The sequence below is a fragment of the Acanthopagrus latus genome, chromosome 1, assembly GCF_904848185.1.
Source record: "Acanthopagrus latus isolate v.2019 chromosome 1, fAcaLat1.1, whole genome shotgun sequence".
In the NCBI taxonomy this organism is placed as follows: domain Eukaryota; kingdom Metazoa; phylum Chordata; class Actinopteri; order Spariformes; family Sparidae; genus Acanthopagrus; species Acanthopagrus latus.
In genome coordinates, this window is record NC_051039.1 from 4,779,753 (window position 1) to 4,795,535 (window position 15,783).

The window sequence follows — 15,783 nt, forward strand, 5'->3', positions numbered from 1 at the left end:
TATAATGCTGTTATTAATGCTAACACAGTCTCATTTGCACAAAATTAGCAGTTTAAGGGGTTACAAGGACATTTTAACCATTAACAAACACTTTTTGGAAGGATTGAAATGGGCTGGTGCTGGTGCAACCCTGTCAATCACTGCAGATAATGACATGCTGTGAATAAGTGACACATCATACTAAGAATGTTTTAGTCTATAAATAGTAAGACGGCCGAATAGTGTGTAACGATGGATACAGCCACATCAAGACGTACACACAGACAGTGATTTAGACGTATTGAGGGGAACAGTGGGTTGTAAAAATGTGAGTTTAGACGATACGAAGGGAAAATGTGACATGATAAGTCTGATGTTTGAGTGTGTGTGTGTTTGAGTGTGTGTGTGTGTGTGTGTTTTATTTCACCAGAAAAGCTGACTAAGGCATATTTCTTTATCCACAGTAATGACCCGAGGGAGCAGGTAAGCTGCACTCTGCCAGGTAAAACCACAGTCCGACAGGATTTAGTGCCTTTCTTAAGGCTTTTGTCTTCGAGCGAAGCGGTGGATACTCGTCATCCACTGCTCTGCTCCACTTTCTGGGGGGGATTAGAACCATCAACCTTCCAATATCACGTCCTCCTTTTCAATCGCACACTGTTCCTTTGTGTGTGCCAGTAAGTTGTGTGTGCGCTCATTAAGCATTTTCTAAAGGATGAATGCACACGTGCAAGTGTGTGCATGCATAAATGTGGGTGGGAATGCTCCTGAGCATTTGTTTGCAGGTACCGTGCTGTACACATTTCAAAAAACCGTGCATCCCCACCTGGGTGCTGCAGACACCACAAATCTTCATCCCTCCCTCCCTCCCTCCCCCCCTCACTCACCCCACCACACCACACCAAAGGGAGTCTCCCTGTGAGCTCATGTCTGGAGCTCTGCCCGTCTCCTGTCTGAAACTGGATCACACAACAGCATTGTGTTTTTTTTATTCAGAAAGTGGGCAGCATCTGATAAATAAACGTGACTTTTATGTTTGGGTAAGAGAGTGATCTTGTCTCTCCATGGTTCCCAGTGTCTTTTACAGTAAAGATTAAAAGTAGCGCCTGCTGTCCTGAAAGATTACTCAGATCTGGCAGCTCTGGTCCTTTCAGCTGTTCAAGAGTCTCCCGTCACTAAGGGTGATGGTGCTATTGTATACTGGCTCCTTGGCTCTGGACCAGCCCTCCACAAAGCATCAGGTCAGGGAACAATGTCTTTCTATTTCCATGTCATCTTACGACCTACTTTTACTGAAAGTCTTTCTCCTCAGAAGCCAACATGCGAACCGATTCGAGGCAGCGGTAGAGCAAACAACTCCCGTGTCCTGCAAAGTAAAAGTAAAAAGTAAATGGAGTCTGGTGGATTCAGCAAGAGCGATATAGTGGCTGTTTCTGGTCAAACACACAGAATTCTTCTCTTTAAACAAAAAGGTCGATCTCTAAGGATCCTCTCCATATCAGGATCTTACAATCTGAGCCCGTCAGTCACAAAAACAAGAACTTCTAGTGGAAGTAACTTTGACAGTCGAAGTTGTGCACAAGCAAAACCATTGTAGCCACTTTCACTGCAGCTGGCTCTGGTGATCCACTGAAACAATTACAAAACATTTCTGCGCAAGATCTGTAAACATATGAATTCCTATTAAAATTAAAGTTATTCCAAGGAAAAAACATATAATTTAGTGCATGCAAACATTCAGAGCCCAGTGCCACATAATTAGCTAAACCTAATAATCCCTTCCTGTATCATTGCTTCGTTTCAGACGTCCAGTTTTAATCTGTCCAGTATTTGTTACTTTTTTATATTTGCACAACATCTTGTGTCGGAAATTCACCTCACGCCACCTAATCGGCTAAAACGACCACACAAAATACAGTTTATTCGTTTATCTTGATAGATTTAACAACATTTTTGTATCCGGCATGATTACACGTGCATGTGTACTTGTGTGGAAACTAAGGGTCAGGATGTCTGATGGAGGGATAAACCCCAAAAGCAGGATCCACCCAGAGAGACTCACGCAAGCCTATCAATGGAGCCATTGATACATGAAAGGCCACGATGGATGGAGGGAGTGTGTGAGAGAGCGCGAGTGTCTGAGTGTGTTGGAGTGAGTGTGTGTCTGAGTGTGTGAGGGGAAGAGATTTACGAGAACAAATCCGCCAGATGTAGAGTGTGAAGCAAGCTTCAGACGTTCATGTTTGCCTGGGTCACGACCTCGGAGAGAGTTTGATTTTTCCATGACCTGCAGACACAAGACGCATGTTTCCCTCCGGTCAAAAACATTCAGCTGTCTTTCTTTTCTCCGACCCCTTCTTTTAACTTCCATCCTTTTATCTCGTGTCATTCAAGTCCTTCAAGCAGACAACAAACTGGATTCCTTCGTTCGTTTGTAATGGCCAATATCACAGTGAAGCCAGCGGAAACAGATTATTGTGTTGTGTTTCAGTGTGATAAATCAGTCTTAAACTGTCTGAAACACTTTTATTATTCATAGTGAGAAACATTTTAGAGTCAAGTCTTGTCAATAAATAAATGCTGCCAGTGAAGTGAACTGTGCTGTTTGAATATGAGCCACCAAGTCGAAAGCAACAGCTGAGCTCACATTCATTCATCATGTAAATACTTAAATACAAGCCAGTATTCACTGAGTCTCATATAACAGCCAGTTTGTGCTGCATGGCACATAAACTAAAAACTGTCCCTTGATGATGAAACTCAGCATTTCCTGCAGATGTTTCAAATTAAAAGCTGGATACAGGAAACCTTTGTGAGCAGCCGGAGGGTTTTAGGGCAGACAGGTAGATACTTTATTTATCTGGTGGGAAATCAGTGCAGCAAAATACAAATTTCATGAGAGAGGTGTGAAACAACTATACGGGAAGTTTTGCAAAAATTTAGTACATTGCTTTAAATGTTGAATGATTTAGACATTTAGACAGCAGTAGGCGATTCATGTAATCGTGCATCTCTTCAACTAGAAAATATGAACATGCATTCTGCTCACGGCAGCCATGAACTCTTCTTCTCCCTCTTGATCTCTCCTGCCCTGTCTGTCACCTCCTCATATCAGCCTCATCTGTCCTCCCTTTCACTTTGCATTTGTCTGCACTCACTCGTCCACAGTAAACGCTCAGCTCCGTGTGCGGTACCAGCTGCCCATGTTTTGATTTTCACTTGTTGCTCTGTGTTGCAGCGCTACCTGAACTGTGGCTGACACTCCATTTTCATCCGGCACACCTCAGTGAGCACACACACACACACACACACACACACACACACACACACACACACACACACACAGACATGCAGAGAGTTTGTGGAGGTGAACATGCTGCTAGCGATCATAAACATCGCTGACACATGAAAGAAAAGACAATAACGTCAGCTGAGAGTTCTCTGCATTTGCCTGTGCGTGTTTTATCTTCTGTAAATCTAAAGTACAGTTAATGGCAAGAGCACTAAAGTATCTGTGTAGTGTGTATTGTGTGTTCATAAAATGTGTGCTGACATGAACACACAATAAAAGATTATAAAGCAAAGGTGGAAGGGGAACAGGCTGGATTTGCAAAAATTGAACAAACAGACAGGAGGGAGGAAGCAGGTGGAGAGGAAGAGGTTAAATCTTCATCTGAAGGCTATGGTCCATGCGTGTGTGTGTGTGTGTGTGTGTGTGTGTGTCACAGATCACCCTGTTCCTTCAGGGATGAAGAGCAGCGGATATTACTTTTTGGTCCATATCTGCGCTTGTGTGAGGAATGATAATAAGACATCAAACAGCAGGGACTTTGGCCACCACACCAAACTACATAAACTTTTTTCCAAAAGCTTTTATTCACGACATTAGAGGTAAGACGAAACTTTAATGATCCCCATAAAGGAGGAGCTCCTGCTACAGCAAACAGAAACATCAAAGTGCATTAGACTATAATACTGTATACTATAAGACCACAACAAGAGGAGGTAATTTCAGCATATACCACTTTGAACGTTACCACAGATTAAAGGAAAATCTTTCTTTCTTTCTTTCTTTGATTCACAGGTCAATCAGAAGTATCACTTTTAGCAGCTTCTTTCAATGATTTCTAGACAATATGTATCTTCAAAATCAGAAATACACACAAAGCAAATTAACTAAATGTTAACAGAACAAACTAAAACAAATACCAGTGAAGTTAACGCTACAAAGCTGGTGATGGCAGTGGCAGATCTTCACCAGAAATCGAGCGATTAAGGCCTTTTTCACTGAAGACACAAACCACAGATATGTTCAATTTATATTTCATTATGTTGCACCTTTAGATTTATTTAGGTTCAGTTCAAAACCTGGTCAGGGTAAACACAGCTGGAAAAATCTTCCCGACATCTCAATAAAATGTTCAGTGTTTTAAAAGTGCTTCACATGATGAAACACCATCCTGAACAGTGGTCTCTGGCTTGGCATCCGACTCACCCATGCCTCCTGTATCTTCTCCACCTCCTGACATGAGTCATGACAAGTCAACTAATATGCATGTAATGTGGGAATGATATGAGACACATGACGTGCAAATTTGAACATATCCATAATTTGAGGATTCTGGCAACCGAGCAGAGACGAGTCACTATAGGAAAAGCACAGGTGTGAAGGCTGAACTCCATTAAGGGGCTTCAGTTTCAGGTTCCTAATATCCACAGTGACTCACTGTCACGACTTACTGGGACACTTAAATCGAACATCATTAATGTTATCAGTTAAATGTGTATTTTTCTTATTATGACAACCAAAAAGTCTGCTATAAAGAAGAAAAGGCACACAGAAGAACAGTTTAAAAAACACAGTGACAGTGGTTTAGGCCACAGAATCAAAGTGACTGATGGCAAACCACAGTGTTGGGTTTTTATTTTCACTAGAGAAGTAGTGAATGAAATGGCGTTAGCTGGAAGATAGCTTCCTCAAATTCTGGCCTTGGAGGTCAGCGGCAGTTTAGTCATGTTGGTCACCAGCTTGTGAAAAAAAGAAAAGAACCCAAAGGCCTTTTTCACAAGCACTTGGTGGTTAATGTGGTGTAGATTGTATCCAACGAGTGGGGAAAGGTTTTTAAAACATTAAAAATGACCAAATCCTAATGTAATGTAATTTGGATTCATACCAAACATGCTCACTGATGGTTGGTAGAAATAGAAACTTTTCCAGGAAGTGTTGGGATTAGTTAATCTGTGCTGGGTGACCATGGGAATGGAGTGAGAGGTGGATGCATGGATGGATGGATGGATGGATGGATGGATGGATGGATGGTGTAATGTAAGATGGGGTCAGGGATTAGGTAAGCAGAGTGAAGGATTTCCAGACGAGAGAGTAATCTAGACGTGTCGATATTCATCCTCTGGAGGGGGAAAAAAAAAAAAAATACCGGGCCAAGGAGATTATCCTGATAATGATTGCATAATCTCGGTGTGTGTGTGTGAACGTGTGTGTGAATGTGTGTGTGTTTATGGCGAGCAGACAGCACAATTAGTCACTCGCTCAGTCATGTCCGCGGGCTGCGATCAGACACACACACTCACGTCACACCAGGCATGCAGCTACAGAGCTACAGAGCTACATGCGCTCTTCTACACACCGAGTCGGGGATGAAAGAGCTGCGTGTTACTTTCTCAACCGTGGTTTTATAAGGAACTTGGACTTTCCCCAATCTCACCCTCCTTCTTTCCTCCTCTCCTTACCTCTCCTCCTCTCCTAACTTCTTTCCTTCTTTCTACCAAGCGCTCCTCAATCCTTCCTCCATACTTACTCATTCCCACTTTAATCCTCCATTTCCTACACTTACTTCTTTTTTTTGTCTCCTCTCCTTTCTTCCTTTCCTCTTCTTCCCTCCTTTCCTTCCCTCTTCCTGCCTTCTCCTGGCTCTCCCACTCCACTCTCTCCCTTTCTCCCTCCTCTTCAATCTCTATCCTCCCTCCTCGCATAATTCACAAAACCAGTCATGTTCCTTAACCTCAACCTCTGCAATCCAATTAAAGGAATTATCAAATTATCCTGCTAGACATATGATGTCATTCTTTTAACTATCTCTTTTCCAGTGTTCCTCTCCTCCTCCTCCTCCTCCTCCTCCTCCTCCTCTCCCCCTTTCACACACTTCTCACGGGTTGAGTTAGTGAGGTCAGTCCCTTTGAATCCCTTATTTTCTTCCATTGTCTCAGTGCTGTAAATTCCCCCCATCTGTTTTGTTAGAATAGTCTTTTCCATAAGCTACAATGGGCCATTAAACACCAGTGTGTGTATGTGTGTGTGTGTGTGTGTGTGTGTGCTCTTTGGGAAAAAGCGACATATTGCTTTACTCTTCTGATGGAAATCCATAGTTTCCAAGGTATATGTGTGTGTTCATCTGATCATAATTGATACTTGCAGGGAAAAAATATCCTTGTAACTTTAATGACTGTGACATTGAAGGATTCAGTGAAAAACGCCCCTAGTGTTCTTGTTCTTGTTCTATTTCACCTTGCTCATGGCATTGTGCTTTTAATTAAAGCATTAAATATTCACATTACTTTGTGAGGTCACAATAGGAGAAGCACAGGAAATTGTCTCCATTAAGATCCAGGGAGAGAAATGGTGCGATCCAGGATGGGGTTGCTTTTGAGTTTGAATGTGGCGACGTTGTTAATTCACATAATGACCAAACTGGTTTAAAACAACATTATTTTGAAGATAGGATAACAAAGGCTCTGGCACTCAGCAGATTTGGTTCCTCCGCCAAGGCCCAACAGTCCCCCTCTTGGCTTGTACATAGTTACCAGCCACCAAAACGATTTTTTTCATCAAGATCCAAAGTCAACCAACCATCCACCAACAAACCAACCAACCCAACAACCAACAAACCAAACAACCCAACAACCAACAAACCAACCAAACCACCAACCAATCACCAATCAACCAACCCATAAACCAATCAATGACCAACAAAACCAACCTACCGATCAACCAACCACCAACAAACCAAAACAAAAAATGGCCCAAACAGTCTTAACATCCATCTGAGTTTGTGGTTCATCTTTGACCTATTGTACATAACTGACGCAGTTTTCCTGTAACAAATAAATAAGCATGTTTAGTGTAACAGTACTGACCCAAATAGCACTTAAAATAAAGAGCATTTGAGGCTGACTTCGTAGTCTTGGTCATAAAGTAAGACTGACCCTCCAGTCAACCATCTCAAACTAATAATTCATCCCGTAGGCCAAAAACAGTCAAGAAAATGGAAGATGAATTGGAGGTTGAGGCTTGTCCAAACCTGCTGCCAGGAGGGAGAGGAGCATGTTAATGGTAAAAAGATAAGAGCCACACAAAGATTAACTGTACTTCCATGTGTTTCCAGCTCAACTGAATTGCATAATCCAAATGATTTGAGACTGGGGGAGAAACGCTCCCCCAAACTGTTACTGGACTGACTGTTAGTGATACAGTATAAAGTACATTATGTGTACTGTACTCATGTGTACCTGTGTGTTAATCCATACACGCGCACAACAGCTGCTCCATTGATCTCATGGGATCGTATGAAGATCAGGATTGCCATTATTATTGGATTTAGAAGATTAGCACACACCTGCATGGCAGGACATTAGAGAACTCCTAGAAAATGGTGTTTCACTGTGTGTGTGTGTGTGTGTGTGTGTGTGTTAATGTGTATCGCACACTAAACCATCTTGAAAGGGGAGAGAGATGAAAGAAAATTTGGCCATTTGAGCCGCTTATACTTTCAGCTTCCTGCTATTACTCTCCGCCATTGATCGATTCCTTCAGAGGGACAAAGGAGCAGAAAAGAGGGCAGCGCTGCTTCATTCATCCACCGCTGGTATTGTTTATGGACTTATCTGCAGGGAGAGAAGACAGGTCTGCGGCTGTCGGGTGCGTCCGAGGAAGTCGTCTCGTGTAAACAGGAAGCAGTGAGGACAGTGGATGTGACAGCGGCGGGGGGGTGGAAGTCAATCCAGCATCCAGCATCATGCACACACACGTGCACACACACACACACACACATTAAGAAAAGTAAACACAACAACAGAGTTGAAGTGAAATTGGAATTCTCAAATTCTTGAGGGTGAGTCTAAGATGATACATCAGTATAAAGCACAATGTTCCGTTTTTTCCAAAAAGCTAATTTAAAAAAAATAAAACAAGCTAATCCTCGTCATTTCCATATCTGGCGACTAATCCGCAGCTCTGACAATAACATTAACGATAACGCCCTTCATCGTCGAAAGGAGTGGATCTAGTTAAGCTAGCAAAACTAGCGAGCGAGTGGCTAAATTAGCTGTTGCAGCACAAAAGCTTCGTCGCTAGGATGACTTTCTGACGCCACAGAGGAGCTACATATCTTACTCTTTATCAATTGTTTTTAGGTGCTACCGAGCAAATGTGTCCTTCCTCTTCAAGAAAACGAAACAACCCAAAGCATTTGAATTCGATTATGATGGCAGCAGTAGAACTTTGAAGCTGTGAGGCATTCAGGTCAGCCCTAGTAAAGTGTGGGATAACTGGGAACTCGAGTGGGGTGAGCTGTAAAAACACTTATTTTACATTTATTGGGCTGAATGGGCAACATCCTCCAGATCTTATAATAGACCTCATCCATGCAGCAGCTTTACTGCCTGCACGGCTATTTTTACTGCCCACCTACACGTGTATTGGACCAAACCAATTACAGCTCGTGGCATTATAAGACACCCTATAAACATAACATCATGTAACTTGAGTTAATGTAAAAAGTGTCATGTGTATCGTGCACCACGAAGAAGCAGAAGAAAGGAAGAAACGCACTGATGCAGTCATAGAAATACTCCTACTGTACACACCCGACTGCTGGATTGACATTTATAAGGTGTATGGTTTCTGGCATGAGTACACACACATGAAACAGCACGCACCATGAAGTATTAATATCAAAGAATGAGGGGAGGAGGGGGCAGAGAGAGCAGGAAGTCCCCTAAATCAGATAGTGTTTCTGGAGAAAGAGTGGAAACCCAATGCCCCTATTACCTTATCACATACCGTAGAAACGGGTCAGGTTGTCACCGTGTGTGTGTGTGTGTGTGTGTGTGTGTTTTGCCTGGTTAGACTTTAAGCGAAGGTGCATTCCAGAAATAGTTTAACCTCAGAGTCATTTTCTCCTTCAGCCTCTCTCTTGTTTCCCTTCTCCCTCTCCCTCTCTCCATCCCTCTGTCTCACCCTCTTACATCTTTTATTAACCCACCTCACCTGGCCCCCTGCAGTTCTGACCCTTTTTTTTTTTTTTTTTTAATCCTTCCTTTCTTTCCAGGAACCATAAGAGCCCTCCAACTAAGGGGGATTAAATCATTTCAAACACTAATTTCAAAATATGGATTGTAACCAAACACAGTAGCCGACATGTTTTTCGGAGAAGCAGTACATGCTTATGCAACTAAATCACAAAATGAAGTGAAATAACCATACTGATGTTTACAGCAAAGACGTGAGAGGAAACCAATGTTTGCTAACTCTCAACCGAGCCGCTCCTTAGGTCTCAGCATTCAGTTCATAAAGAGCATTGCATATTTTTGAATGTTAACCTGTGTCTCCAGTTTTGACTCACAAAATAGCCAGACAATGACCCCGACTATACGGAGGTCATACACCCATAAGGCCTAATACACTGGAGTCTGACCCAATATACTGGAGTCTGTGTGTGAAAGGATGAGTTTGTCCTGAGAGGTTAGTATTCCTCCTCTGCTGACGCATTTCCCCCCCCCGCTCCACATGTCCCGTACAGACTTTTCTTAGCGGCGCTGTAAAAACCGCAACTGTGCAAATTTGCACAGACTAAAAAACCACCAAAACTTCCCCAGATGGCAAGTTTTAGGGAAGTGGCTTTCCCTTCGAGGATGTGTGATATGTGTATTTACGTCTGCCCGTACGTGCTCGTCAAGCCTCGCTGGTATAGCGTACGTGTGTGTGAGCGTTCATCATTTAATCCATTCTGTGCGCTCTCTGTGTCACTTGTGACGCATCGTTCCAAAATTAAGAAGCTGGGTCCGAGGTCGTTTTCGTCTGTTTGCCCTCGTGGCGGGAAAAAAACAAACCCCCAGCAGGAAAGAGCTGTGGTCGTGCCTCACTGAAAAGTCGTTCATCTCGAAAGGTTAACTGCTGGAGTCACAGGGGCGGGAGACACAGGTGCAGGAAAGTTTTGAGTTATTTCAGATCTCTCAACGTGCGGTGCGTGTTTATTTTCAGCTGTGAGAGGAAAGAAACCTGCAGCAATTTATCAGATGGATGTACAGTTTCTCGGCTGTACATGCAGAGATTGCAACAGTGACATTTCCCTCACACCCCGTCACCTTAATACCTTAACACTTAACCCTGATTCTCACTACACACATTTCTGCTACGATGTTTAACAGGATCTAAATTTGGTGCAGATATGGGGCTCGATTTCCTACATCTGTCTTTGCACAAACACACATATTTTTCTGTGAATAAGTAACAAAGTTTAACAAGATCACAAACCAAAACTGTGCTTTTAAAAACTGGATCACAGTTCTACATTTGTCAGATCTAATTCATTTTACAAAGGGGAAGCCGGTGCAGCTGGACACTCCGAAATGACGAAAAATGGGGATTTATTTATCTGGATCTGTCACACTGGACTGAAAAAAATACTTCAGTGGTGAGATGGCAACATTGGCATCATTCCCATGTTTAATGACTCAGCAGTCACATGTCACTGATCGGCAGCGATGCTAATATTTGCCCCTTTTCTGGCACGATGCAGTGACGTACGTTGAAGTTAGGGACGTTGCCATGTCTCCATTCAAGGAGCGCACAGTGAACATCGAACAGACGGGCAATGCATCTGAAAAAGACCAGCAGTGCACATCAGTCTCAACAGAGATACAAAGGAAGCAAGATCCTTCCATTAAAAAAAAATAATGTGGATTAAGTGTTTTAAAGTCTGTTCCCTGTTTTCCAGAGTGTTTGTTAAGTCGAAAAAAAACAGAAAGGCAAACTCGTCTCCAGGCAGTGAGGAAAGAGTCAATCACCTGTTTTTTAGCACAAATCTTATAGGCACAAATCTCAGTGTGACTATGGCATACATCTTAGTTTGTTGTTGCCTCCGGTTCACTTTTGAGTGAGCGAGAACCGGAGCAGAAAATTTAAACATTTCCCCCGAGGGGAGCAGAGAGGTGGAGGGCCCGGGTGAAGGAGGTGCTTCCCTGTTTCAAGGCCATCATTTGTTTTTACAACGGAAAACGCTGTCAAAGCTTCGCTACGCTAATTTCCAGACAGGGTAGGTCAACATTGCTTCACACTCTGATGAAAGTCTCAATCATTACATCTTTATCTCTTTCTCCTTTACTCTTAATTGGTCCCTTGAAAGATGGAGGAGGAAGACAAGGACCCTCATTCACACTCGGCAACTTTCCTTCTTCCTATAAGCTCTTGTCAGCAGCACAGTGAACGTGTTATGAAAGTGCATGAAGGAGCCGTTTGATGTTTGACACCGAGACCTTATAGGAGACCTATGGAGAGCGCTCGGTGGCCCGGTTGTGAAAGGATCACAAGGCTACGAAACAACGGGAGGATTGAGAGCGCAAGACTTCCAGCGCCGAGGGGCGACCCTCGTGAGGCTTCAGAGGACTTGGAAGACTTGGAGGAAGGGGACCATCCTATAGCAATACGAGGGGAAATTCCCACCGATTGAACGCACCACCCCTCAGATCAAAGTGTGGTGAGCTGTGTGCATGTTTTGCCTGTGTGTGTGTGTGTGTGCTTGTGTGTGTGTGATAAAAGCGCTACACCTGTGAGCCGAGCCACCCGCACTTTAACAGACGAGGCGAAGGCGAGCTGAGAGGTGGGGAGGAATGCAGGCTTTAAAAACTGCTTGGAAATACGACGCTGTCATGTTGCGGCGTAACCAAGCAGAGCCAAACACTGTTTGTTTTCATGGTAATGACTCACATACTTACATACTGTATACACCTGTTACAGCAGGCTGGGACCAGAGGCATGTCGGTGAAGGTCATTTCAACAGAGCTGTTGTGCTGCCTTTCAACTGGAGCTGCATGTAAAGCTGTAACACGTTAACGTATGGAGCCACAGAAACCATGATCACTGGATCACTGGTCCAGTGGGTCAACGCTCAGCCTTGATGACAACATTATTCCAAATTCAGCAGCTAAATATCTGGATCTTTGTTTTCCTTTCGTTAGTTTTACTTCACACCTGCCACTGTGATCACCCTGGAGGGAACTGGGGTGAACGAATTCAAGGTCAAATGTCTCAAAAAGGAAAAAAGGTCAAGAAAACGCTAATTGCTCAGTGTGTCAGAACTCATTTGGGAAAGATGTTTCCGTCCCACATTGAGTGCATCAACTCTTCTACAACAGAGGCAAAAATCACTTCAAGTGAACGTAAAGACTTCTTTGTAAAGTCTTTGCAGTCTTTTTTGAAAGAGCAATTTGTAAGAAAAGTAGATTTTTTAGTTTCATTCCTAACTTGTCAGATAAAGACGCTCTTAGTTTGCCAACTCATCCCTGCAATCATACAGCATCTGTTTTTAACAAGTTGGGAAACCAAGAGCGTCATTATCTTGCGAGTTGGGAATGAGACATAAAAATCATATTTTCTGACAAATGGTATCTTTATTGTGAAACTTAAACATAATGATGGAAACAGTCGGCTGCAGAGATTCTCATTCACATGCCAGCAGTGTCAAAAAGCTGCAAGAGTTCCTACCGAAACCCCAAATCTGACCAATAACACAGATTCTCTTCTTATTTTGATGACTACCTGGTTTAATCCACTTTAGACTGCACACACTGCTGCACACTAAATTACCTATAAACTACTTAGACCTTCCCCCCACATACACTCAGATCACAGGACGGAGGCTATCTCATGAATCCAAGTCCAAAGACTAATAGGCAAACCACTGGTGGAGCATTTTTTCTTCCCATGCTTCACTGCTGAGGAATGTTTGACCTGTTTTTATCTGTATTTTTGAGCTCCGTATGTCCAAATAGGCTTTGCTTCCATCCTGGTGTATCGTACTGAATCGTGTGTCGGAGTGCATTTAATTTACTTGCAACTCAGTACATCAAATCTTTTTATAGCCCGAGCAAATAAACCTCTGCATTGTATTAAAACATGTGTAATAGTCCAGTGTTGTACTGTATTGTCTTCTCTTGTAAAATGAGTTCAAATCTCTGCGCGGCATGATTCTCTAACGCTCTGTAACAGCAGCGAGCATCCGCCTTCACCTCATTAACCAGACTCATGAGCATTAACACCAGACTGTCACTCCCACACTCGCCCTGTAAGCTGTTTAACACAACACAACACACTTAGTCAGTTTCCCCTGCAGTGCTTCATGCATCGGACTCCGTTGTTCTCCCTCCTCCGTTCTCGTAAGCGTTTAAATATTAGCCGAGCTCATGAAAGATGCTCCCGGCGCTCCGTCTGTTTTGTTGTTGGTGATTTACGCGCGTGTCTCATACGCGCTGGTGTTTGCAGATGTGGGCGGCGGTGGGAGTTGCTGCCTTCCTAATGTGTGTCAGGTCCTTTTCCTCTTTCATGTCAGATGTTATGAGACACTGAAGGAGGTCAGAAGTCAAACGTCTGTCTTGCTCACACACATATTTGCTGTCAGAGTCGCTTTTTTTTTTTTTTTTTCTTCTTCTCTTCCAACAGTCTTGAGACGCTGACATGAGAGTCCTGAACTCTTCTTGGTGGCAACAACTTTGAGCGCTGGAATGTTTTCTTTGCTCATTCAGATGAAACTGACTGCAAAGTTCCTCTATACTGACGATGGGTGTGTGTTTACCTTTCATCTCCACCTTCAAGCTGCCAAAAAAACTATTTGGGTGTGTGTAGGTAAGCAAAACTGTTTTAGAGTTGAAACCCATTGCAAGTGAGTTTAATCATGTGGAGGATGTGAAGTCAATACATTGTCGGTCAATTTTTAAGTTCCTATGTGGGGGTATAGCTCAGTGGTAGAGCGTTTGACTGCAGATCAAGAGGTCCCCAGTTCAACTCTGGGTGCCCCCTGATTAGCCTTTAATTCAAACACTCTCCTAAAGCAGAAAGACCAGCACACACCTACAGTACAGAGAGACTGAAACATGTCATCTATGATACAACATTTAGAGCTACAGTCACCTGTAGTCTTACTCCATTTGTTAAATTTTACATGGTTACCATCAAAAAAACGTTGATGCGCTGATCTGGCTGTATAGCTCAGTGGAAGGCCACTTTTTAAGTATAGCATGTGTAACTCCTTACACTTTTAAACTGGCAGTGAATACTGAAAAATAGGACCTCTTTGTATTGCAGATGAATGCTCAGCCACTGAGCTATACTCCAGCAGCTAAATCCATGTCCATGAGTCATACATTGATACGATGTTTGACAATCTTTGAGAAGTCCTTGATTTGACTCCTGCTGGACAATCTGAGATCCTGTAAGCGTTTGTAAGAGGCTCAGCGTATGTATGGATGTGAGTGGACGTTCATGGAGGAGCTGTTCACGGAGGAGCTGTTCACTGGTGATTCTGTGGACACAGCTGGCCCAGTCAGCACAGCTCAGAACTCACGCCGAAATATCAAAAGCTGTCACTTCCCGACCAGGGAAAAGGGCTTTTAAAGAACAAAAGGACTGAAGGGGGCACCCAGATTTGAACTGGGGACCTCTTGATCTGCAGTCAAATGCTCTACCACTGAGCTATACCCCCACATACAGCAAAACCTAGTTTTTCTAGTGAATATTTGGTTTATCAGGGGGAAAAAAATGTGTAATTTTTTTTTTCTTGAAATATTTTTGGTAATCGGAAAGATTATCCTGGCAATATATTTATAATAAGATAATATTAATATATACATATTTTCCACCAGCTCTCAAGTGATAAATACACAAAGGAAAATGTATTTTCTGTATTTTATTGATGGTAACCATGTAAAATGAGAAGAAAAGAAGGAAGGGGGCACCCAGATTTGAACTGGGGACCTCTTGATCTGCAGTCAAATGCTCTACCATTGAGCTATACCCCCACATTAACAAACTGCTTTGCATAAATATAATATTCTTTCTCATTGCTCATTCCTGCCAACACTCCTCATTTTGGCCTCCAGCCATTCTGCTTTTAAACAATTTCACCGTCTGCGTCCCTGACTGGTTATTTCTCACATTACTGATTATGATTTCAAGGTGATCCGAATCAAATGAGAGTCTCTCAGTTTCTGTGTTGGATCTGCATCAAGGTACCTGGTAAACTAAGACCAGAGACCAGAGACACAGGTCAGCACGTACAACAAACAACCCTGACATCCGTCACTCTGCTCCGTCCATTTGCTGCTGAAAATGGATAAAAACAAGTCCCAGGAGGAAGAAACGAGCTTCCATCTTTCACTCCATCTGGTATAAAAGCTTCCACTTTATTGATATTTGCCGCCCGTCTTGCTTGCTCAGGCTCTTCGTCTGCACTCTGCAGACTGTCTCGTCTCATCATTTCATCCTTCCTCTTCTTCTTCTTATATATAAAAAGGTCAGCCTGGCAATTACGTCTCCTCAAACGCACACACTTGCATGCATTTAAGACCACTGCCTTCATTTCACATCCTTGTATTTATCCTGTTAATGTGGCTGAGTGGGGGAGGCGGCGTTGAAGGTTAGGGGACATTCGCTGACACACATAAAATCTCCATCTTTTCACAGCCCAGGAAGAAGAAGCACACTGAGAACAAAGTAAATATACATGTGTGATTATC

The 15,783-nt window shown here is 43.0% G+C and overlaps 3 non-coding genes across 3 annotated transcripts; 1 reads left to right on the forward strand and 2 right to left on the reverse strand.

The window, feature by feature from the left end:
* Positions 1 to 13,996: 13,996 nt before the first annotated feature.
* trnac-gca lies at positions 13,997 to 14,068 on the forward strand. The gene has a single exon. It is a non-coding gene; the product is annotated as a tRNA-Cys (tRNA).
* Positions 14,069 to 14,678: 610 nt separating this feature from the next.
* On the reverse strand, positions 14,679 to 14,750 carry trnac-gca. The gene has a single exon. It is a non-coding gene; the product is annotated as a tRNA-Cys (tRNA).
* Positions 14,751 to 14,994: 244 nt separating this feature from the next.
* On the reverse strand, positions 14,995 to 15,066 carry trnac-gca. Its single transcript has one exon. It is a non-coding gene; the product is annotated as a tRNA-Cys (tRNA).
* Between the last annotated feature and the right edge of the window lie 717 nt (positions 15,067 to 15,783).